Here is a 24,587-nt window from a genome sequence, read left to right on the forward strand (position 1 = left end):
ATGTCACAAAAAAGTCCCTTCGGCTTCTCCATTGTTTGCACTCAGGCTCGCCACAGCAAATCTGAGGTGGATCTGCATGGTGAATTGGCACAAGTTTTATGTCGCATGCCCTTCCTGTCGCAACTCCATATTATATGGAGAAATGTGGCAGGGGTGGGATTTGAACCAGGAGCCTGTCGCACCGAAACCAAGTGCACTAACCACTTGGCCACCACCCCTTTTAGGTATATCGCAAAAGCGGTTTGCAAAAACACCATCTTTGTTTGTTGTTGCTATTGTTGCACCTTGTAAATTTTATTAGCATCTGCTAAAAAACTAGCTAAAAAGCTAGCGATCCCTGTCCAGTCACTAAAATAGGTCACCAAGCCAGCAAGTCGGCCTAGCAAGAAGCTAGCAGAAAAAAACAAAAAAAACAAGCTAAAGAAGGTCAACAGCTAATGTATTAGGTGATACATGGGGATTACGTGACGTTAGAGTGCTACACTTTTGTTAATTTTATTACACTTCAACTATGCAGTTGTAGTGGCTTTGGCTCTGGATAGCAACTATCCTGGTTGACAAGCACTCTGTGCCCACTTCTCAAATGGTAGTCATCTGCCACAGCCAGGTAAAACATGGGCATCCTGTTGGTCTTCTTCAGCTGCTGGGGTACTCAACACTGAGGTAGTTATATACTGTATCATGCCCAGAGAAATGCACCACATGTCCAGTAGGTTGTAACTGAAGCTCCTGTATGCAGATACCTCATCTGTGCAGAGATAGGTGTGGTAATTGTGCTGGAGACCCTCCTGTCCTGTGTATCAACAGCTTTTCCTGTATATTAGTTTGTGAATTGTTCTGTAATTTATGTCTGTAGCATGGCCCAAGCAGAGGCTCACCCTTTGAGTGTGGTCTGCTTGAGGTTTCTTTCTCAGACGGAGTTTTTCCTTACCACTGTTGCTCTGGGGGTTAGTAAGGTTAGACCTTACTTGTGTGAAGCGCCTTGAGGCAACTCTGTTGTGATTTGGTTGCTATATAAATGAAAATAAATTGAAAATTGAAACTGTTTCTAGCAAAATACCAAAAGTTTCTGGTTTTCATTTTCTTTGATGAACCAGTTCAAAGCCTTACTTATGACCAATCAGTTGCAAAAAAATCATAAGGAGATATAAACCAAAGCAATATTTCCAACAGTTTTGGTTTAAATCTAGTAAGATCTATTATCGTGATCACACACATGCATGATTACAATACCCTGCTTGTGCAGTGACATCCAGAATAATTATTGAGAGTTTCATTTAAATTTATTATTTTATATACCACCATCTCACGACAGAGTTGCCCCAACGTGCTTCACATAACACAATATTCATAACAACACAAAGTAAATTATAATCAAAATTAAAATGACAAAGAGCATATAAAAAGGTAAAATACAGTGATATAAAAAGAAATTGCAAGGCAAACATAAAAACTGAATAACTTAATGAAAAGACAGTCTAAAAAAGTGGGTCTTTAATCTTGATTTAAAAGTCTCCACCGAGTCTGACTGCCTTAGTCTGCAGTGATTAAACAGTCTCCCTGCCACTTATATTTTTATATTTTAAAATTTTATTCACCCTAGGAAAACACCAAGTCCTGCACCTTGCAAAGGCCCGAGCCGGTACGTTGGGCTTAATCAGGTCAGGTCAAGGTAGGGAGGTGCCCAGTCCATGAACATTTTATCGACCAGTAATTTAAAATCCGATCTGGCAGAAACCGGAAGCCAATAAAGGGGCATCAGAATGGGTTTCATGTGGTCAAACTTTCTACTTGTGTCAAAAGTCTGGCAGCAGCATTCTACACTAATTGAAGACCCCTAATGCCGGACTGCGGCAGACCAGAAAATAAAGCATTGCAATAATCCAGTTTGGAAGAAATAAATGCATGTATCAAAGTCTCAGCATCAGCCATAGACAGGATGGGACGAATCATCGCTATGTTTCGCAGATGGAAGAAGGAGATCAAAGGACAACGTAGGATCAAAAAGTACCCAAGATTCCTCACTTTGCCTGTATGATTTATAACACACAAATGCAAACTAAGCACCAGCTGGTCAAATTGATGCAGATGTTTGGCTGGACCAAGAACCATCATTTCAGTCTTATCAGAGAGAAAAAAAAAGTTTGAGTTGATTGTAGTGTATTGTCTGTATTAAAGAATCAGAATCAGAATCAGAATTACAGCGTTTGGAAAGAGGTGTAATTTTATTTAAACTGGCAATTTGTTCTGAAGTTATTAATTCTGAGCAGACTCTGTGTTGGCAGAGAGCTGCACAGCATTTGGAGCTCTACCAACAGAAACGGAGGATGATTGTTGTTTCTTGACTGCAACAAGACAAGAGTCCCATTTAGTGACTTTAACCCACACAAAGTGACTCACGATTAACATATTTTAATGGCTTTGAGAGGGGTTAAGAAGTGGACTTCCACTTCTGAAGAGTCGCTGTTGTTGTTGCTGTTATTATTATTAACATATAAATAAAATAAATTAAAAAGATATTACAATTTTTAATACATTTGACTCTTTTACGACAACAAATGCTGAGGCATTAATTATTATACCGAAAACAAATGCACACCAACGCTGAGAGATGCGAACAGCTAATGTTAACTTAACACTGAAAACGCCATAGACATGCTAACACGTTAGCATCGGTCCCTTTTTAAGTTATAAATACATCTGTCAACTGTTTCAGAAGACCATAACAGGTCGGTTTACATAAAAAGGTAAATATTACTCACAGATATATGCTCTTAGGGTTTTAGTGGGGAAAAATTAAGATAAAGCGAAATAAAATAAAGAACCATGAGCCAGCGGATTGAAGCAATGCTTCATTGGTTCACGCTTCAAAGTGGAGTCAACAGAAGTGGTTGAAGCCACAGATGTGGTTGATTACAGAGCCGCTCCAAATGATCATTTCCTGACAAACACCCTCAAAAACAATGGTTACTCTGAAGGACTGATAAGGGAATTGTTAAGCAAAAATACTATTGATATCGGTGGATCGAATCATTTATTAACGATACCCGAAAAGAACTGGTTCTCGATCCTATTCACAACAGGAGAAATGCATTTGAGACACTGAGACAACAGCATTAAACCCTTTGTATATTGTGCCTAAAAGTCTTGTGAATATATTCTCTGACTTTATAGATGTTATTGTGTTTGTTTATGTAAAAAATGCCAGAAGAAGCCTCGGTTGCTTCTCCATTATTTTCAGTTGGAATCATTGTGAGCTGCAATCTCTTCCTGTTTGCTCTTTAGAGACCTGCTTATGTCAAACAGTCTGTCCTCTTTGTTCCAGAGTAATATATATATATATATATATATATAAGATGTCTGAAATTTAGTTTGCATTTATTAAATTCCATGCATCTTAAACGTAGCAGACACAGATTATTTGAAATATTTGTTGTGGCAGGTTTTCACAGTCTCTAGTGCCATCTACTGGCCAGTAGTATTCATGGCAGTATTCGCACTAAGTATGAGATATCTCATAATCCTTTGTGCACCAGAGAGTCATTGCATCCTCTTGCTGCAGCTGATAAAAAGGAATAAAAATGTACATTTGGTTGTATAATGTTTATTTACAATTGTCATTGTGTTTTCTCTCTGTCTAATCACAACTTGACTTTTTGGCTTTTGCAAATGGCTTTTTTTTTAACAAATAAAAAAAGGCATATTTTACAAAAGCACATTTATATGTAAACACCAACATACAGCTCAGATTAACATGTTGGTTTTTACATAGAATGAATGAGTCAACCAATCAGTATTAGCGGAGGCTCATTTACCCATAATCCCTTTGGCATGTGTCTATGTTTGTTGTTAAAAACTTCAGAATTAATGCATTTTTAAAATGAAAAGATATGTGTTACATTTTAACTTTGTACAAATGACAGAATTGACATTAATGGAGTTATTCTATCCGGATTAATTTAATTTATAAATCAAAACCATAAGTTAAAACTCACAGTGGCAGTGCTATATTCTGTTAAGGAAAATGACAATACTAAAATAAATTATCGGTTAGTTGTGGCTTCCAATAATTGTTTGGGTGGTTTATCGGTTTAGCTTCATAAAAGCTAAATTTTCAGTTAGCTGATTAGCTGTTATCAAAGCTAACTTTTTGGTTAGCTGCACTCACCACTGTATGCACAGTGCACTGTTCATCGGATGAATAAAAAGCACTGAATTAGTATGTTGCTATACTACAAACATCATTGCTATAAATGAAAAGAGGAACATTGTGCCACGAAAAGGTCTAAATCAAATGAAAGTACATGTCAGTGAGTTTAATGGGTTTTCATAAAGGCCCTTAAGAGAAGTAAGAGTGAGGACAGCAAGCAGACACAAAATGTCACACGCGACATGCAAAATATAAACTTCTTCTTCAACAGTCCAAAATCTGTTTAAATGTTATAATTTGAGATGGACATTATTATTTGATAAATTAAAGACTCAAACTTCTGTAAAAAGTCATTGTGTTTCTGTAAAAGGTGTAAACATTTGGTGCATCATTGTGTGGTACTATAGTCAGGTTTAAAAGACTTCATAAAAATAATATAATATCTTGTTACAGTATGGACAATTAAGTTTATTGATTTGGTATTATTTCTTTTGGATTGTGCACTATTATTTATTTTGATGTGATGAAAAAATTCTGTTCATCAATTAATCTCAAATGTCTGTGCTTTGTTCCTTTTGTATTTGTTGTTACGAGTATGTATTAGGTATGTGTGTGCAGCTTCATGGGAAAGGCTGTGAATACTTATGAACATTTGATTGCTTAGTTTTTAGTTGGTTTATTTATTTTTAATTCATTTTCAAAAATCTCTAAAAACGTTCTCACATTGTCATTATGGGTATTGTGTGCAGAATTTTAAAGAAAACAATGAATTTCATCCATTTTGTATTTGGGCTGTAACATAAAAAGTGGAAAAAGTGTAGCCCTGTGAATACTTTCTGGGTGCACTCTATGACAAAGAAGCCAATGGACATTGATGTTTGACTTTTAATTTGGATACCAAACATCAAGCACAGTCAAAGCTATTCCATTTATTAATCCTATTACCTCAATCAATAATTTTCATCACTTTAGATCAAAATTGGAAAACATTTTTGACCCCTGTACAAACTGAAATTGCCCTTTGTCAATATTTTTTGCTGTTTTGCCCCATAACCCAATAACATTCAGTCATAGACAGTCCAGGCTATACCATTTTGGAATTGTTTTAATCAGACAAATGATGTGGTGTATGTTTCAATAAGATTGTAATCCTTCATTGACAGATACCTGGCTACCACCACCCTGGGATAGTCGGCATACATTTTTGTCTAGGCCACTGACACTGGATTGTACGTGTCATAGTGGTGAATATGTCAAAAGTGACTACTGGCTCTATAAGGTCTGTTACACCAAAGCACTGCTCCCACTGAAAATCACATTTGAGACTCAATATCTTAATTGAACAAATGTACAAATCAGTTCCAGGACAGTACTGAGACTTACCTGCTCTTTTCTTTGACAGAGGTACCACTTGGCTGACTGAATGATTCATCAGCAGAGTTTGGTAAAAGGTTTTATGATCTAAAGCTGTATTCAGATTGGTTCAAGTTTGACATGGAGCGATGGAGTTTTTTTCTGTGATTTTAGTCCTGTCCCAATGCACCATTACAGGAATTTTTATGGACTGTTCATTACTGTCTCTGGTGTGTTTTTTTTTTTTAACTCCTGTAAAGGATCCATAGAAATTTCCTCAGGTTGTTCTTAACATCTATGAATCCACCATAAATATTCCATGCCATGTGGTAAATAAAAGTGATTCCATTTAAAAAGGACATTAGCCATTCACATTACTTGTCTCTTAGCTTTCCAGAAGGCAGTCAGTGCAAAATGATGAAAGTATTTCACCACGTGGAGTGATGCTTCACCAGGAAGTAATTTTGTTAGTCCAGATGGCTCAGAGTGGCAAAAATAAACCCATGGCAACATTAATTCTGTAATCAAAGTGCTATTAGCTCTTAAACTCCAAGGTTTTCTCTTCTGTCAACTTTGAGAAATTTAGCAGTTTTTCTAATTAACCAGAAGATTCATAAGAGAAACTTGTCTTGCAAGCAGATAGAATCATGAAGTGATTTGTTTGATAGTAAAATGTAAAATCACTGCACAATCACTACAAATGCAACAAGTTCAACTTCAAAAATCTTTAATATCCCTGTGGAGAAATTTTTGTCCAGCCAGCCGTTCAAAATTAGAAGTATTTCACCTTGCGTGGTGTGATGCTATCTTAGACTATAAGCATGCATTATTGGCTACATAGCAAACCTATTACTCTGATTTGATCAATAAAAACAAGCATAACTCAAAGTTCTTGTTCGACACAGTGGCAATACTTATTCATGGACAACCACCTGTAGCTCGCTCTCCTTTTACAGCACAAGATTTCCTAGATTACTTTGAGAAGAAAATAGATGACATTAGGTTGAACATATCCCAGCATGCCTTAACCCAGCCACTACACCCTGCTATTGAGGTGGGCGCTACTACTGAAGTATTACCTAGATTTACAGAATTTGATAGTATCTCAAAAGACATGCTGACGAAACTCGTAATGTCAACAAAAAGCACAACCTGTTTATTTGATCCTATACCAAGGACCTGTTTAAGGACCTGTGCCCCACTTTTGGGCCGACTGTGCTGGAAATTATTAATCTTTCGTTAACTTCTGGATCTGTTCCTAAACATTTCAAATCTGCAGTGATTAAACCATTACTTAAGATACCTAATCTTGACCCTAGTGTATTGAAAAACTATTGGCCAATATCAAATCTATCTTTTTGCTCTAAAATTCTGGAAAAAGTTGTTTCACGACAGCTCGTAGACTATCTTACTGAGAATAATGTCTTTGAGCCACTGCAGTCTGCTTTTAGAAAATATCATTCCACAGAGACGGCTCTCACTAAAGTGGTGAATGATCTTCTGCTTACAATGGACTCAGACACCACGACGGTTCTGCTGCTGTTAGATCTCAGTGCCGCATTTGATACAGTGGAGCATCATATTCTACTTGATAGGCTGGAAAATCATTTTGGCCCTTGCATGGCTGACGTCATACTTGACCAGTTGTTCTCACTGTGTTTTGTACAGCAACACTACCTCTAACCTTAGGGACATGAAATTTGGGGTTCCTAAGGGGTCTGTCTTAGGCCCCCTGCCTTAGGCCCCCTGCTTTTCTCCCTTTATATAGCACCCCTTGGGCACATATTGCGGCATTTTTGGATTACCTTTCATTGCTATGCAGATGACACTCAGTTATATACGAGGTCTGTCCAAAAAGTAACGGACCTTTTTATTTTTTCAAAAACTATATGGATTTGAATCACGTGTGATTGCATCAGCCAAGCTTGAACCTTCGTGCGCATGAGTGAGTTTTTCCACGCCTGTCGGTTGCGTCATTCGCTTGTGGGCGGGCTTTGAGTGAGCGCTGGTCCACCACAGGAGGACAGGAGATTTTGTAATGAAAGACGTGAGGAGGATTTCACGCGTCGGCACGAAACAGCTCAGGACGTGCAGCAAAAAAAAAAAACACCTCCATGTTGGAAACCATTCAGAAGATTTAGACGGCTTTCGATGGCTTTCAGTCGAGTGAGTATCCGAGAAATTCTGTAACAGCTGGACATGCTCCAATATGTCCTGTGAGACTTCCAAAACGGAGGTGTTTTTTGCTGCGCGTACTGAGCTGCTTTGTGCCGACGTGCGAAATCCTCCACACGTCTTTCATTACAAAATCTCCTGTAACAGTGGAATGTGCCGCAAAAGTGCTATGTCCAGCTCTGTTGCCATTTCTGTGGTAGTCACATGATGTCCCGGATCAACACAGCATTCAGTTTAGAAATGATCTGGTCGATCCAGCCTGTCGAATGGCCGCTCAGTGCGCCGCACACCCTCCGCCGCTGTGGGCCGTCTTTAAAAAGATTTTAACAGTCCATAATCCGCGTGACGCTGACAGAATCTTCACCGATATTCAACTGAATCTATCGACTGTCTCTAACAGTTTCTGAAAAAAATTTCATGGAGCAAAGCGGCAGTCTCTCAGCAAGTTCTCAGAAAAAAGAAATCTGACGGGAGGGGTGGACCAGTGCTCACTCAAAGCCTGCCCACAGGCGAATGATGCAACCGACAGGCATGGAAAAACTCACGCATGGGCACGAAGGTTCAAGCTTGGCTGATGTAATCACACGTGATTCAAATCCATATAGTTTTTGAAAAAATAAAAAGGTACGAAACTTTTTGGACAGACCTTATATGACGATAACTGCTGGTAATCTCGTTCACATAAAATCCTTAACAGATTACCTTGCAGCAGTGAGAAGTTGGATGTCTAGAAACTTCCATCCATCCATCCATTTTCTTCTGCTTTATCCGGAGTTGGGTCGCGGGGGCAGCAGCTCAAGCAAAGCCGCCCAGACCTCCCGATCCACACACACCTCCCCCAGCTCCTCCGGGGGAACCCCAAGGTGTTCCCAAGCCAGCCGAGCGACGTAGTCCCTCCAGTGTGTCCTGGGTCTTCCCCGGGGCCTCCTCCCAATGGGACGCACCCGGAACACCTCTCTAGCGAGGTGTCCAGGGGGCATCCGGAAAAGATGCCCGAGCCACCTCAACTGACTCCTTTCAACATTGAGGAGCAGCGGCTCAACTCCGAGCTCCTCCTGAGCGACCGAGCTCCTCTCCCTATCTCAATGGGAGCACCCAGCCACCCTGCGGAGGAAACTCATCTCGGCCGCTTGTACTCGCGATCTCGTTCTTTCGGTCATGAGCCAAATCTCATGACCATAGGTCAGGATCAGAACGTAGATTGATCGGTAAATTGAGAGCTTTGCCCCCCTACTCAGCTCTCTCTTCACCACGACGGTCCAATACAGCGACCGCATCACTGCAGATGCTGCACCGATCCATCTATCAATCTCATGCTCCATCTGTCCCTCACTCGTGAACAAGACCCCGAGATACTTAAACTCCTCCACTTGAGGCAAGGACACTCCACCAACCTGAAAAGGGCAAAGCACCTTTTTCCGGTCGGGAACCATGGCCTCGGATTTGGAGGTGCTGATTTTCATCCCGGATGCTTCACACTCGGCTGCAAACCACCCTAGTGCACGATGAAGGTCCTGATTTGACGAAGCCAACAGAACCACATCGTGCGTAAACAGCAGAGACGAGATTCTGTGGTTCCCAAACCAGACCCCCTCTACACCCTGGCTGCGCCTAGAAATTCTGTCCATAAAAATAATGAACAGAACCGGTGACAAAGGGCAGCCCTGATGGAGGCTAATGTACACTGGAAACAGGTTTGACTTACTACCGGCAATACGAACCAAGCTCCTGCTGCGGCTGTACAGGGACCAGATAGCCCTTAGCAAAGGACCCTGGACCCCATACTCCCGGAGCACTCCCCACAGGGTGCCCCGAGGGACATGGTCGAACGCCTTCTCCAGATCCACAAAACACATGTGGACTGGTTGGGCGAACTTCTATTAACCCTCGAGCACCCGATGGAGCGTGTAGAGCTGGTCCAGTGTGCCGGGACCAGGACGAAACCACACTGCTCCTCCTGAATCCGAGGATCGACCATTGGTCGAATTCTCCTCTCCAGTACTCTGGAATAGACGTTACCGGGGAGGCTGAGGAGTGTGATCCCCCTATAGTTAGAACACACCCTCCGGTCCCCCTTCTTAAACAGAAGGACCACCTCTGTCTAGAAACTTCCTACTTTTAAACTCTGAAAACACTGAAATGATGGTTCTTGGTCCAGTGAGACATCAGCATCAATTTGTCCATTTACCACTCAGCCTAGGCTCATGTGTCATACATCACACTGACAAAGTGAGGAACCGTGGGGTAATTTTTGATCCTTCATTGTCCTTTGGCCGCCATATTAGAAATATTACTAGGACTGCTTTCTTCCACCTGCGAAATATAGCGAAGATTCGTCCCATCCTGTCTATGGCTGATGCTGAGACCCTGATCCATGCATTCATCTCTTCAAGATTGGACTACTACAATGTTATATTTTCTCGTTTACCGCAGTCTAGCATTAGGGGTCTCCAATTGGTTCAAAATGCTGCAGCCAGACTTTTGACGCGAAGCAGAATGTTCGACCACATTACACCCACTTTGGCGCCTCTTCACTGGTTTCCTGTCCCAGTGAGATCAGATTTTAAGGTTCTGCTACTAACCAATAAAATTATTCATGGACTGGCACTCCCTACCTAGCTGACCTAATTAAACCTTATGTACCGGCCCGGGCTTTACGTTCTCAGGGTGCAGGACTACTTTGTGTCCCTAGGGTGAATAAGAAGTCTCCGGGTCACAGAGCTTTCTCTTATCGTGCCCCTGTGTTGTGGAATGGTCTCCCTGCTTCAATAAAACAATCAGATTCTGTGGAGACTTTCAAGTCCAGACTTAAGACGCACTTATTTTCTCTTTCATGTGGCTAGCATACTGGTACAGTTTTGTTTTATGCTTTTTACTCTTTTAATTCATGTTATTAGTAATTTGAGTGGGCTGCAGCCTAAACTTCACCTAAATTCTGGGTCTTTTAATGAAGCTTAGGGCTAGCCGCCAGCGATCACCTTAGTATTTCTTCTGTTCTTCTTGTTGATTAATGCTGGCAAATTATACAGTATTTTTTGTCTTTCTGATGCCTGATTCTGTTTTTTCTCTGTTTAAGGTGCAGCTCCATCCAGAGATGGGAGTTGTGTTTGTGTTGGCGACCCTCCTGTCCTCTGCACCAAGAGCAATTCTTGTATATTCGTCTGTGAATTGTTCTGTGAATTATTTCTCTAATTTAAGTTTGTAGCATGGCCCAAGCAGAGGGTCACCCCTTTGAGTCTGGTCTGCTTGAGGTTTCTTCCTCAGAGGGAGTTTTTCCTTACCACTGTTGCTCTAGGGGTTGGTAAGGTTAGACCTTACCTGTATTAAGTGCCTTGAGGCAACGCTGTTGTGATTTGGCGCTATATAAAGGAAAATAAATTGAGCCTGCAATGACACAGTCACTGCCACAATCATACAGACAACAGCAACAATACTACAACCCCAATTCCAATGAAGTTGGGATGTTGTGTAAAATGTAAACAAAAACAGAATACAATGATTTGCAAATCCTCTTCAACCTATATTCAATTGGATACACCACAAAGACAAGATATTTAATGTTCAAACTGACAGACTTTTTTGTTTGTGTGCAAATATTTGCTCCTTTTGAAACGGATGCCTGCAACACATTTCAAAAAGCTGGGACAGTGGTATGTTTACCACTGTGTTACATCACCTTTCCTTCTAACAACACTCAATAAGCTTTTGGGAATGAGGACACTAATTGTTGAAGCTTTGTAGGTGGAATTCTTTCCCACTTTTGCTTGATGTTCAACTTCAGTTGTTCAACAGTCCGGGGTCTCCATTGTTTATTTTGCACGTCATAATGTGCCATACATTGTCAATAGGCGACAGGTCTGGACTGCAGGCCAGTCTAGCACCTGCACTTTTTACTACGAAGCCCCGCTGTTGTAAAACGTGGCAGAGTGTGGTTTGGCATTGTCTTGCTGAAATAAGCAGGGACGTCCCTGAAAAAGATGTTGCTTGGATGGCAGCATGTGTTGCTCCAAAACCGGGATGTACCTTTTCAGCATTGATGGTGCCATCACAGATGTGTAAAGCCCCGTTTACACATAGCGGTAAGAGCTCCCGAAGCGTCCCGGAAGAGTTTTTGGCTGTCTTAAGGATCAAACGCCGTTGTCAACGCCAGCACTAGGGTGTTGGCTTAGTTCCGGCTTTACCAGGAATTGTCGAAAAAATTATTCAACATGTCGAATAATTCCGGGGAGCACTCCCGGAGAATTCGCGTGACGACGGAGACAACGCAAACAACGGCGTTTGATATCTTTTTAATCGCTGTGTCACCTACTCCTTCCTGTAGTGCCGCAGTTTACACCGCCGTAATTGGCGGCCTGCGTTGTATCCCTAACCAACGGCGTGTAAAATGGCGATAGAGCCCACATCGGCATCCACAAAAGCATTTAACCCGGCAACAGAGGCAGACAAAACGGCGGTGCTAGCGGACAGTACGTCTTCTAACGGCACCTCCCGGTTAACGGTGCTCCAAACGGCCAATAGGGCAGCGGTCCAATATAAAAACGCTAGCGCTCTGCATGCATGGCCTCTCACTCGTGGCCAGCTCCAGATATTTTGCAGAAGCTCCAGTATGCCTCCTAAAAGAAATTGGCAGTGGCAAGGACTTACCAAGAGGTCTGGTTCAGAAGCAGAGGAGAGCCCTGTAGTGGAGACGAGCAACATGTTGAGGAGGGGAAAAGGAAAGAAGAATAAAAGGCTGAGAGATGAGCTCCCTCCCCTGAGCAGCCGGGAAAGCAGGCCCGACTGGGTGACTGTGAGGGAGGAAGCGTAGTTCTAAACAGAAGCCCGTGTACACCGCCAACCCATTCACATTTCTAAACCGTTTTTTCCCCACTCGACGACACACCCGCCGAGGATCAAACTCTGGTTATTGGCGACTCTGTTTTGAGAAATGTGAAGTTAGCGACACCAGCAACCATAGTCAATTGTCTTCCGGGGGCCAGAGCAGGCGACATTGAAGGAAATTTGAAACTGCTGGCTAAGGCTAAGCGTAATTTGGTAAGATTGTAATTCACGTCGGCAGTAATGACACCCGGTTACGCCAATCGGAGGTCACTAAAATTAAAATTAACATTGAATCGGTGTGTAACTTTGCAAAAACAATGTCAGACTCTGTAGTTTTCTCTGGGCCCCTACCCAATCGGACCGGGAGGACATGTTTAGCCGCATGTTCTCCTTGAATTGCTGGCTGTCTGAGTGGTGTCCAAAAAATGAGGTGGGCTTCATAGATAATTGGCAAAGCTTCTGGGGAAAACCTGGTCTTGTTAGGAGAGACGGCATCCATCCCACTTTGGATGGAGCAGCTCTCATTTCTAGAAATCTGGCCAATTTTCTTAAATCCTCCAAACCGTGACTATCCTGGGTTGGGACCAGGAAGCAGAGTTGTAGTCTACACACCTCTCTGCAGCTTCTCTCCCCCTGCCATCCCCTCATTACCCCATCCCCGTAGAGACGGTGCCTGCTCCCAGACCACCAATAACCAGCAAAAATCTATTTAAGCATAAAATTCAAAAAGAAAAAATAATATAGCACCTTCAACTGCACCACAGACTAAAACAGTTAAATGTGGTCTATTAAACATTAGGTCTCTCTCTTCTAAGTCCCTGTTAGTAAATGATATAATAATTGATCAACAAATTGATTTATTCTGCCTTACAGAAACCTGGTTACAGCAGGATGAATATGTTAGTTTAAATGAGTCAACTCCCCCGAGTCACACTAACTGCCAGAATGCTCGTAGCACGGGCCGAGGCGGAGGATTAGCAGCAATCTTCCATTCCAGCTTATTAATTAATCAAAAACCCAGACAGAGCTATAATTCATTTGAAAGCTTGATTCTTAGTGTTGTCCATCCAAATTGGAAGTCCCAAAAACCAGTTTTATTTGTTATTATCTATCGTCCACCTGGTCGTTACTGTGAGTTTCTCTGTGAATTTTCAGACCTTTTGTCTGACTTAGTGCTTAGCTCAGATAAGATAATTATAGTGGGCGATTTTAACATCCACACAGAGGCTGAGAATGACAGCCTCAACACTGCATTTAATCTATTATTAGACTCAATTGGCTTTGCTCAAAATGTAAATGAGTCCACCCACCACTTTAATCATATCTTAGATCTTGTTCTGACTTATGGTATGGAAATTGAAGAATTAACAGTATTCCCCTGAAAACTCCCTTCTGTCTGATCATTTCTTATAACATTTACATTTACTCTGATGGACTACCCAGCAGTGGGGAATAAGTTTCATTACACTAGAAGTCTTTCAGAAAGCGCTGTAACTAGGTTTAAGGATATGATTCCTTCTTTATGTTCTCTAATGCCATATACCAACACAGTGCAGAGTAGCTACCTAAACTCTGTAAGTGAGATAGAGTATCTCGTCAATAGTTTTACATCCTCATTGAAGACAACTTTGGATGCTGTAGCTCCTCTGAAAAAGAGAGCTTTAAATCAGAAGTGCATGACTCCGTGGTATAACTCACAAACTCGCAGCTTAAAGCAGATAACCCGTACATTGGAGAGGAAATGGAGTCTCACTAATTTAGAAGATCTTCACTTAGCCTGGAAAAAGAGTCTGTTGCTCTATAAAAAAGCCCTCCGTAAAGCTAGGACATCTTACTACTCATCACTAATTGAAGAAAATAAGAACAACCCCAGGTTTCTTTTCAGCACTGTAGCCAGGCTGACAAAGAGTTAGAGCTCTATTGAGCCGAGTATTCCTTTAACTTTACTAGTAATGACTTCATGACTTTCTTTGCTAATAAAATTTTAACTATTAGAGAAAAATGACTCATAACCATCCCAAAGACGTATCGTTATCTTTGGCTGCTTTCAGTGATGCCAGTATTTGGTTAGACTCTTTCTCTCAGATTGTTCTGTCTGAGTTATTTTCATTAGTTACTTCATCCAAACCATCAACATGTCTATTAGACCCCATTCCTACCAGGCTGCTCAAGGATGCCCTACCATTATTTAATGCTTCGATCTTAAATATGATCAAACTATCTTTATTAGTTGGCTATGTACCACAGGCTTTTAAGGTGGCAGTAATTAAACCATTACTTAAAAAGCCATCACTTGACCCAGCTATCTTTTCTAATTATAGGCCAATCTCCAACCTTCCTTTTCTCTCAAAAATTCTTGAAAGGGTAGTTGTAAAACAGCTAACTGATCATCTGCAGAGGAATGGTCTATTTGAAGAGTTTCAGTCAGGTTTTTAGAATTCATCATAGTACAGAAACAGCATTAGTGAAGGTTACAAATGATCTTCTTATGGCCTCGGACAGTGGACTCATCTCTGTGCTTGTTCTGTTAGACCTCAGTGCTGCTTTTGATACTGTTGACCATAACATTTTATTACAGAGATTAGAGCATGCCATAGGTATTAAAGGCACTGCGCTGCGGTGGTTTGAATCATATTGTCTAATAGATTACAATTTGTTCATGTAAATGGGGAATCTTCTTCACAGACTAAAGTTAATTATGGAGTTCCACAAGGTGCTGTGCTAGGACCAATTTTATTCACTTTATACATGCTTCCCTTAGGCAGTATTATTAGACGGCATTGCTTAAATTTTCATTGTTACGCAGATGATACCCAGCTTTCTCTATCCATGAAGCCAGAGGACACACCAATTAGCTAAACTGCAGGATTGTCTTACAGACATAAAGACATGGATGACCTCTAATTTCCTGCTTTTAAACTCAGATAAAACTGAAATTATTGTACTTGGCCCCACAAATCTTAGAAACATGGTGTCTAACCAGATCCTTACTCTGGATGGCATTACCCTGACCTCTAGTAATACTGTGAGAAATCTTGGAATCATTTTTGATCAGGATATGTCATTCAATGCGCATATTAAACAAATATGTAGGACTGGAGGTTTCTTCCTGTTAAAAGGGAGTTTTTCCTTCCCACTGTAGCCAAGTGCTTGCTCACAGGGGGTCCGTTTTGACCGTTGGGGTTTTACATAATTATTGTATGGCCTTGCCTTACAATATAAAGCGCCTTGGGGCAACTGTTTGTTGTGATTTGGCTCTATATAAAAAAAAAATGATTGATTGATTGATTGACTGCTTTTTTGCATTTACGCAATATCTCTAAAATTAGAAAGGTCTTGTCTCAGAGTGATGCTGAAAAACTAATTCATGCATTTATTTCCTCTAGGCTGGACTATTGTAATTCATTATTATCAGGTTGTCCTAAAAGTCCCCTGAAAAGCCTTCAGTTAATTCAAAATGCTGCAGCTAGAGTACTAACGGGGACTAGAACGAGAGAGCATATCTCTCCCATATTGGCCTCTCTTCATTGGCTTCCTGTTAATTCTAGAATAGAATTTAAAATTCTTCTTCTTACTTATAAGGTTTTGAATAATCAGGTCCCATCTTATCTTACGGACCTCATAGTACCATATCACCCCAATAGAGCGCTTCGCTCTCAGACTGCAGGCTTACTTGTAGTTCCTAGGGTTTGTAAGAGTAGAATGGGAGGCAGAGCCTTCAGCTTTCAGGCTCCTCTCCTGTGGAACCAGCTCCCAATTCAGATCAGGGAGACAGACACCCTCTCTACTTTTAAGATTAGGCTTAAAACTTTCCTTTTTGCTAAAGCTTATAGTTAGGGCTGGATCGGTGACCCTGAACCATCCCTTAGTTATGCTGCTATAGACTTAGACTGCTGGGGGGGTTCCCATGATGCACTGAGTGTTTCTTTCTCTTTTTGCTCTGTATGCACCACTCTGCTTTTAATCATTAGTGATTGATCTCTGCTCCCCTCCACAACATGTCTTTTTCCTGGTTCTCTCCCTCAGCCCCAACCAGTCCCAGCAGATGACTGCCCCTCCCTGAGTCTGGTTCTGCTGGAGGTTTCTTCCTGTTAAAAGGGAGTTTTTCCTCCCACTGTCGCCAAGTGCTTGCTCACAGGGGGTCGTTTTGACCGTTGGGGTTTTTACGTAATTATTGTATGGCCTTGCCTTACAATATAAAGCGCCTTGGGGCAACTGTTTGTTGCTATATAAATAAAATTGATTGATTGATTGAGTGATTGCAGTGACAGCTGCTTCAGCCTATTATACTCTGGGGGCGGTGCCTATATGCAAAAGTTCCTGGAGTAACGCAGAATTTGCCTGGATAAATCCAGCGGTACACAGGGCATTATCGCGGCAGCAGAACACCGCCATTTTCACGAGTGTCTTAACCTGCGATTGTAAAGGATAGAACTGAGTATTAACCCCCGTTGCCTAATGTGTGCCGCGAAGCCTCCGCTCCTCTTTCCATGACAAAAACTCCTGTAACAGTGGAATGTGCCGTTCATTTCCAAACTGGATGCTGTGTTTTATCCGGGACGTCGTCTGACTAGCACAGGAATTGTGAAAAGACGAGGACATCAGCACTTTTTCGGCACATTGAGACAGACGTGCGGAGGAATTCCACGCATCGCGGCGGTGCCGCATGGCGCACAGCAACGCCGTGATGAAGCCTCACGGGACATGTTCTGGCATGTCCAGGCACATCCACAATTTCTCGGATAATTACTCGATGGAAAAACCACCGACAGCTGTCTGAAAGCCATCTCAAAGCCGTCCTGTGAGACCAAAACGGAGGTGGTTTTGTCTCGCTCCACTAGCGAATCCATCGTGATGCGCAAAGCCTCCGCTCAGCTTTCCATGACAAAATATCTTGTAAAAGTGAAATCTGCCAGAAAATGGTTGATGTCCAGCTCTTGTGATAACCAGAGAAATGGCACACGATGGTCACGGATCCAGACAACCATCCGTTTAGAAATGAAATGGTCGTTCAGCCTGTCGATGGCGGCTTCGGAGCGTGGCGCGCCCCACAACCGCTGGGGGCTGTCCTTAAAGCGACAGTAACACTCCTTATTCTCTACCAAGCCTGTAACATTTTCACCGAAAGCCAGATAAATTTTTCGAATGGTTTCCAGCTGCCAGTCTCTAACAGTTTCTGAAAAATTCTGATGGGAAAAAAAAGCCCAAATCATTCTGCCATTTCCTGACAATGAAAATCCGACGAGGGGGCTGGACCACTCCTCACTCAAGCCTGCTCACAGGCGACTGACGCAACCGACAGGCGTGGAAAAACTCACCCATACACACGAGGGTTCAAGCTTGTCTGACGCAATCACACGTGATTCAAATCCATATGGTTTTTGAAAAAAATTCTAAGGTTGGATACTTTTCTAATAGACCTCGTATATATATATACACACACACACACACACACACACACACACACACACACACACACACACACACAGTGGGGAAAATAAGTATTTGTCACCCTGTCAGTTTTGCAGGATTTCCCACCTACAAAGAATGGAGAGGTCTGTAATTTTTATCGTAGGTACACTTCAACTGTGAGAGACAGAATCTAAAAAAAAAAAAAATCCAGAAAATTACATTGTATGATTTTGCATTTTATTGCAGAAAATAAGTATTTGACCCCCTACCAACCAGCAAGAATTCTGGCTCTCACAGACCTGTTAATTTTTCTTTAAGAAGCCCTCTTATTCTGCACTCTTTACCTGTATTAATTACACCTGTTTGAACTTGTTACCTGTATAAAAGACACCTGTTCACACACTCAATCAATCACACTCCAACCTGTCCACCATAGCCAAGACACCTCCAGCTCTGCCTCCTGTCTTTTTGTTAGTGCCACCGTCTCTAAGCCATACAACATACAGTGAGGAAAATAAGTATATGAACACCCTGCGGTTTTGCAAGTTCTCCCACTTAGAAACCATGGAGGGGTCTGAAATTTTCATGTTAGGTGCATGTCCACTGTGAGAGACATAATCAAAAACAATCCAGAAATCACAATGTATGATTTTTTTTAATAATTTATTTGTGTTACTGCTGCAAATAAGTACTTGGACACCTACCAACCAGCAAGAATTCTGGCTCACACAGACCTGCTAATTTTTCTTTAAGAAGCCCTCTTATTCTGCACTCTTTACCTGTATTAATTACACCTGTTTGAACTTGTTACCTGTATAAAAGACACCTGTTCACACACTCAATCAATCACACTCCAACCTGTCCACCGTAGCCAAGACCAAAGAGCTGTCTAAGGACACCAGGGACAAAACTGTAGACTTGGACAATGCTGGGATGGACTACAGGACAACAGGCAAGCAGCTTGGTAGAAGACAACAACTGTTATGATTATTTATTAGAAAGTGGAATAAACACAAGATGAGTGTCAATCTCCCTCGGTCTGGGATTCCATGCAAAATCTCACTTTGTGGGATAAGGATGATTCTGAGAAAGCTCAGAACTACTCAGGAGGACCTGGTCAATGACCTGAAGAGAGCTGGGACCACAGTCATGTGGTCAGATGAGACCAAAATAGAGCTTTTTGGAATCAACTCCACTTACCATGTTTAAAGGATGAAAACAACTCCCAAGAAAACCATACCAACCGTGAAGCATGGGGGTGGAAACATCATACTCTGAGGGTGCTCTTCTGCAAAGGGGACAGGATGACTGCACCGTATTGAAGGAAGGATGGATGGGGTCATGTATTGCAAGATTTTGGCAAACAACCTCCTTCCCTCAGTAAGAGCATTGAAGATGGGTCATGGCTGGGTCTTCCAGCATGATAATGACCCCAAACACACAGCAAGGGCAACTAAGGAGAGGCTCCGTAAGAAGCATTTCAAGGTCCTGGAGTGGCCTGGCCAGTCTCCAGACCTGAACTCAATAGAAAATCTTTGAAGGGAGCTGAAACTCCAAACCTGAAAGATTTCGAGAAGATCTGTATGGAGGAGTGGACCAAAATCCCTGCTGCAGTGTGTGAAAACTTGATCAAGAACTACAGGAAAGGTCTGACCTCTGTAATGGCAGACATATGTTTCTGTACCAATTGTTAAGAGACATACTACTTGATTGTGGGATGCAGGGTGAGCTTTAGCGGTAATAATAAAACCTTTATGCCAAGCAAGTGAACTGCCCTCGGACCCCAGCGGGACTGTTGGACTATTTTTTCACGCAGTTGTTGTTCACAAAGTTGTGATCCTCGCCCCATGTTTGCTTATGAAAGGCTGAGCCTTTTAGGGATGCTCCTTTTATACCCAATCATGACAATCACCTGTTTCCAATTAACATGTTCAGCTGTGGAATGTTCCAAATAGGTGTTCTTTGAGCATTCATCAACTTTCCCAGTCTTTTATTGTCCTCTGTCCCAGCTTTTTTGAAACATGGTGCAAGCGTCCATTTCAAAATGAGCAAATATTTGCAGAAAAACAATAAAGTCTATCAGTTTGAACATAAAATATTTTGTTTTTGTGGTGTATTCAGAGGATTTGCAAATCATTGTATTCTGTTTTATTTACATTCCACACAACGTCCCAACTTCATTGGAATTGGGGTTGTAAATAAATATAGAGAAAAGACATGACAGATCACTTATTTAACAGGGAAATGGCAGTAGGGATAAAAGAAAACGTATACCTGTTAGTCCTGCATTTTTGGCAGGGCATACCTGTGCCCCAGCAGAAGTAACTGGAACCAGCGAGCCAGTCCAATTACTTCAAATTCCTTCTTTCTGAATTACCCATCTGGATGAGTGCAGACCTATTCATTTCTATCAACTAGAGATTTATACTCTGGCAACATTAACTTCTGTATTATAAAACAGAACAGGTCTGATTATACTTGTAATTGACAAATATGGCGCATATTAAAAAAAATAGAAAATCCAGCTTCCATCCCTTGGAGAAATTTCACAAGGATTATAGTCCTTCATGCACATTCTCTTGTTAAATGACCTCAACATGACCCAAAATAGGAAACTCACTGGCACAGTTAATTATAGGGGAAAAGGTCTTGAGAAAATGTTAAAATTAAAGAATTCCTGGTGAAAGACAAGTGGTTATGATTTGCTAGTAACCTTTTAAATCATGCATACCACCAGCATCCAAGATGAAGGCAGGTGTCATATTACTCTTTGACTGTAAAATAAAGTGTTCCAAACACGTATTGTTTTAATGAGTACTTAGGTATGTCACAAAAAAGTCCCTTCGGCTTCTCCATTGTTTGCACTCAGGCTCGCCACAGCAAATCTGAGGTGGATCTGCATGGTGAATTGGCACAAGTTTTATGTCGCATGCCCTTCCTGTCGCAACTCCATATTATATGGAGAAATGTGGCAGGGGTGGGATTTGAACCAGGAGCCTGTCGCACCGAAACCAAGTGCACTAACCACTTGGCCACCACCCCTTTTAGGTATATCGCAAAAGCGGTTTGCAAAAACACCATCTTTGTTTGTTGTTGCTGTTGTTGCACCTTGTAAATTTTATTAGCATCTGCTAAAAAACTAGCTAAAAAGCTAGCGATCCCTGTCCAGTCACTAAAATAGGTCACCAAGCCAGCAAGTCGGCCTAGCAAGAAGCTAGCAGAAAAAAACCCCCAAAAAAAACAAGCTAAAGAAGGTCAACAGCTAATGTATTATGGTGATACATGGGGATTACGTGACGTTAGAGTGCTACACTTTTGTTAATTTTATTACACTTCAACTATGCAGTTGTAGTGGCTTTGGCTCTGGATAGCAACTATCCTGGTTGACAAGCACTCTGTGCCCACTTCTCAAATGGTAGTCATCTGCCACAGCCAGGTAAAACATGGACATCCTGTTGGTCTTCTTCAGCTGCTGGGGTACTCAACACTGAGGTAGTTATATACTGTATCATGCCCAGAGAAATGCACCACATGTCCAGTAGGTTGTAACTGAAGCTCCTGTATGCAGATACCTCATCTGTGCCTCCTTACATAACCACTCAATTGATGCAGTGTCATTCCAGCAGTACCCAAGGATCCTCCAAAGATACCAATTACCACGACATGCAGTCATCACCTTAGGTCAGTGGTTAGTGTTCAAGTCTCAATACAATAATACAATAATACAGACACCACCCAGATTTTACAGACTTGAACAATCTTTTCCTGCAAATGCATTGGCATGGGCAGACATCTAGCAACCCCATGATTCCATCAGCACATCTCAGGCATCTCTCATACTCAAAGGCCATTGACCCAGAAACATGAATGTCACTGGTGACATAAGTGAAACGCTCCACAAGTTTGGCACTGTCACCACACAGAGATACATTTCTGGTGGCCTAAGCCTGCAAGTAATCAACAGCCTGGATCTATGTCTTGATCCAGGAAACTCACGCACCCAGACACTCCAACTCCTCAGTATGCATCGATTTCACAAAGATACAGCATCATCTGCAAAGTAGCAGCCAGTGCCTAACCTTTCAAGGCTAAGAGGGACACCTAAGCTACTGTCCTACTTAATAAAATTTGCATTGCAAAACTCGTGTATGCATGGTGAAACTATGATGATACAGCTAGATAATAAGGCCCGGATCCCGACCAGTTTGAACCGATGTAGTTGCATCGGTCAAATTTTTTTATGCATTGTTCGTCATCAGTAAAAAAAAAAAAAAAACTTGAATAATCCCGAATAGTGCCAATCGTGTCCCCACGGTGAACGCAGCTTTGGTTTTCATGTCAACCTATAGTCCGTAAATTACATGGATTGTTCTTAGTTTCAGAGTCATACGGACGTACAAATAAAGTCCGATATTCAGGGTTTGGTCTGTAGTCAACCGCTTCTGCAGCGCGACTCCACTTTGAAGCCGTGAACCATTGAAGCAATGCTTTGATTCAATGGCTCGTGGCTCTTTGATTCGCTGCTCTTCAGAAGCAGTAAGTCCACTTCTTAACCCCTCTCAAAGCCATTAAAATATCATGAGTCACTTTTGTGTGGATTAAAGTCACTAACTGGGACTCTTGTCTTGATACAGTCAAGAAACTGGAATCATCCTCCGTTCCGTTCACACAGCTCCAAACACTGCGCGGCTCTCTGCCAAGACAGAGTCCGGTCGGTATTAATAACTTCAAAAGAATTGCCGCTTTAAATAAAATGACACCTCTTACAAACGTTGTAATACAGACAAGAAACTACAATCCACTAAACGTTTTTTTCCTCCCAAAATGAAACGTGCTGTATTTCTTTACAAATTACATTCTGAAGTGAAGCACAGCAGCTGTAAGAGCTCAGCTCAGATATATGGAAAGACATTCATGCCAATAATGTCTCAAAGGAAATGCTTTTGAGAAAAACTACAGATTTTGTTTATTCCTATTTACGTCCAGAGATCAAGGATCCACCATGTAGAGTTTATTATGTCCAAAGTTTAAGGATCCAGTAACCAATTTCATATTTATTTACTTTAAGACTCAATAAAATGTTCAATTTCAATTCAATTTAATTGGCTTATAAAGTGCAAAATCACAACAAAATCTAAATATACTAAAACAAATACATCACAATTGTACACATATCACAATTGTGATATGTTATATATCAATATATTATTATTTAGAATATATGCAGTCATATTTTTATTCATTTTATCAATTGAAAAAAAATCATATATAGATAGATATAGAAGTGTTCACTATGGTCCATAAAGTAATAATATATAATATATAATATATATATTAAATAATAATAAATATATTAAAAGCAGTGTGACAGTGTATGTTGCACATGAATAAAAGAATGAAGATTATTGAATAACAAGACGCGTATGATTTTTATTTTATCATTGGGCAAAAATGCGTCTGTCAGATTTTCACTCTGGATCCAGCCATGATAATGTACAAAAAAATTGGTTAACGCTTAAATATATTTTATTATTGGCATCCACTTCACATTAAAGAGCTCAGACTGAGATCAGGCACCACCCTGTGACATCTCTATTTCTGAAAAATAAAGTTAATTCTTTCCCACCAATCATGACATAGTTTTTGTATCTTCACAACAGCACTTTCTGACAGCCAACGCAGTGATAATTAATCGACAATCCACCTGCCTGATGGGAATAATAGTCATGTAGGAAGAATCAATACTACATGCAGCTCTCCTGCACGTCATACAACCTTTCATTTACAAGAGTGATTGAGCATTACCTCCACTCAAATTTACTCTGCTTGTTCACCGAGTGTCTTCAGCCTGTATTAAGAAAGGACAAGAGATGCTTTCCTGACTCTCAGGAGAGACTGAAAAAGACTGTCACAGCAGAAGTGTGTGTTTATAGATCCGCTCTGACTGAGCACTCCTTTACAAAAGAGCCTTCAGCGGCAGATCGATGCAGCGATTATACCATTGTCGCCCTCCAATTCATTATGGAATCTTTAGCAAGTAGCTCCAGGCTATGTAAGGAAAATAGAATCTCTCACCCAAAGCTCTGTATGCATGTGTTGATTAATCCTTGAATGCAGTGTGGTTCATTGTTGACCCTGTTAGGAACCTGTCATCCACACCAAGGAGCTGGAGCAAAGCTTTACTTTGATGAACACTGACAGTTTATTAGACACTCGGCTTCAAAAGGAGCGTGATTTTAAAAAATGGCCACAGTTACTTGCGATAGAGACATCAAGGTGTTTTGCGTTACCTGTTACAGTCTACGTGCAGCAGTAGGTGCGAGGCGCTGATGGTGAGAGCGATCTTATGCCACTGGCCATCGGCGAGACGATAAGGGAAGGATTCGGAGCGAGGCTTCCCTTTGAAGCCGTAGTGGTAGCGGATCTCCTCCCTCACCCCACTGCTTTCCAGCTCAAAATAACTGCAGGGCAGGAGAGAAAAATACCAGTTTAGGTTCCCAAACAAAGTCTGTAGCTTTATTTACGAAGCCTCGAAAACAGGGGTTTCAAAGTAATGGCCCAGAGGGCAGCAGTTGTCACAACAGAAGGACCTGATGCTTACGGGAGAAATACTCCCCCCGGCAACACTGGACACTACTGCTTTCTTTTAGAAACTTCTGTTTAGTTGATGTAAAAT

At 41.4% G+C, this 24,587-nt stretch overlaps 1 protein-coding gene across 1 annotated transcript in view; it reads right to left on the reverse strand.

Annotated features, from left to right (window-relative positions):
* Positions 1-24,369, reverse strand: part of LOC117500647 (protein kinase C-binding protein NELL1-like) — a 905,329-nt gene extending 880,960 nt beyond the window's left edge. The window contains exon 1 of the mRNA XM_034159400.1: positions 24,202-24,369. The gene's annotated coding sequence lies outside the window, so the exon portion shown is untranslated. The remainder of the gene's footprint in view (positions 1-24,201) is intronic.
* Positions 24,370-24,587: the final 218 nt, after the last annotated feature.

Source organism: Thalassophryne amazonica, chromosome 2, assembly GCF_902500255.1.
Source record: "Thalassophryne amazonica chromosome 2, fThaAma1.1, whole genome shotgun sequence".
In the NCBI taxonomy this organism is placed as follows: domain Eukaryota; kingdom Metazoa; phylum Chordata; class Actinopteri; order Batrachoidiformes; family Batrachoididae; genus Thalassophryne; species Thalassophryne amazonica.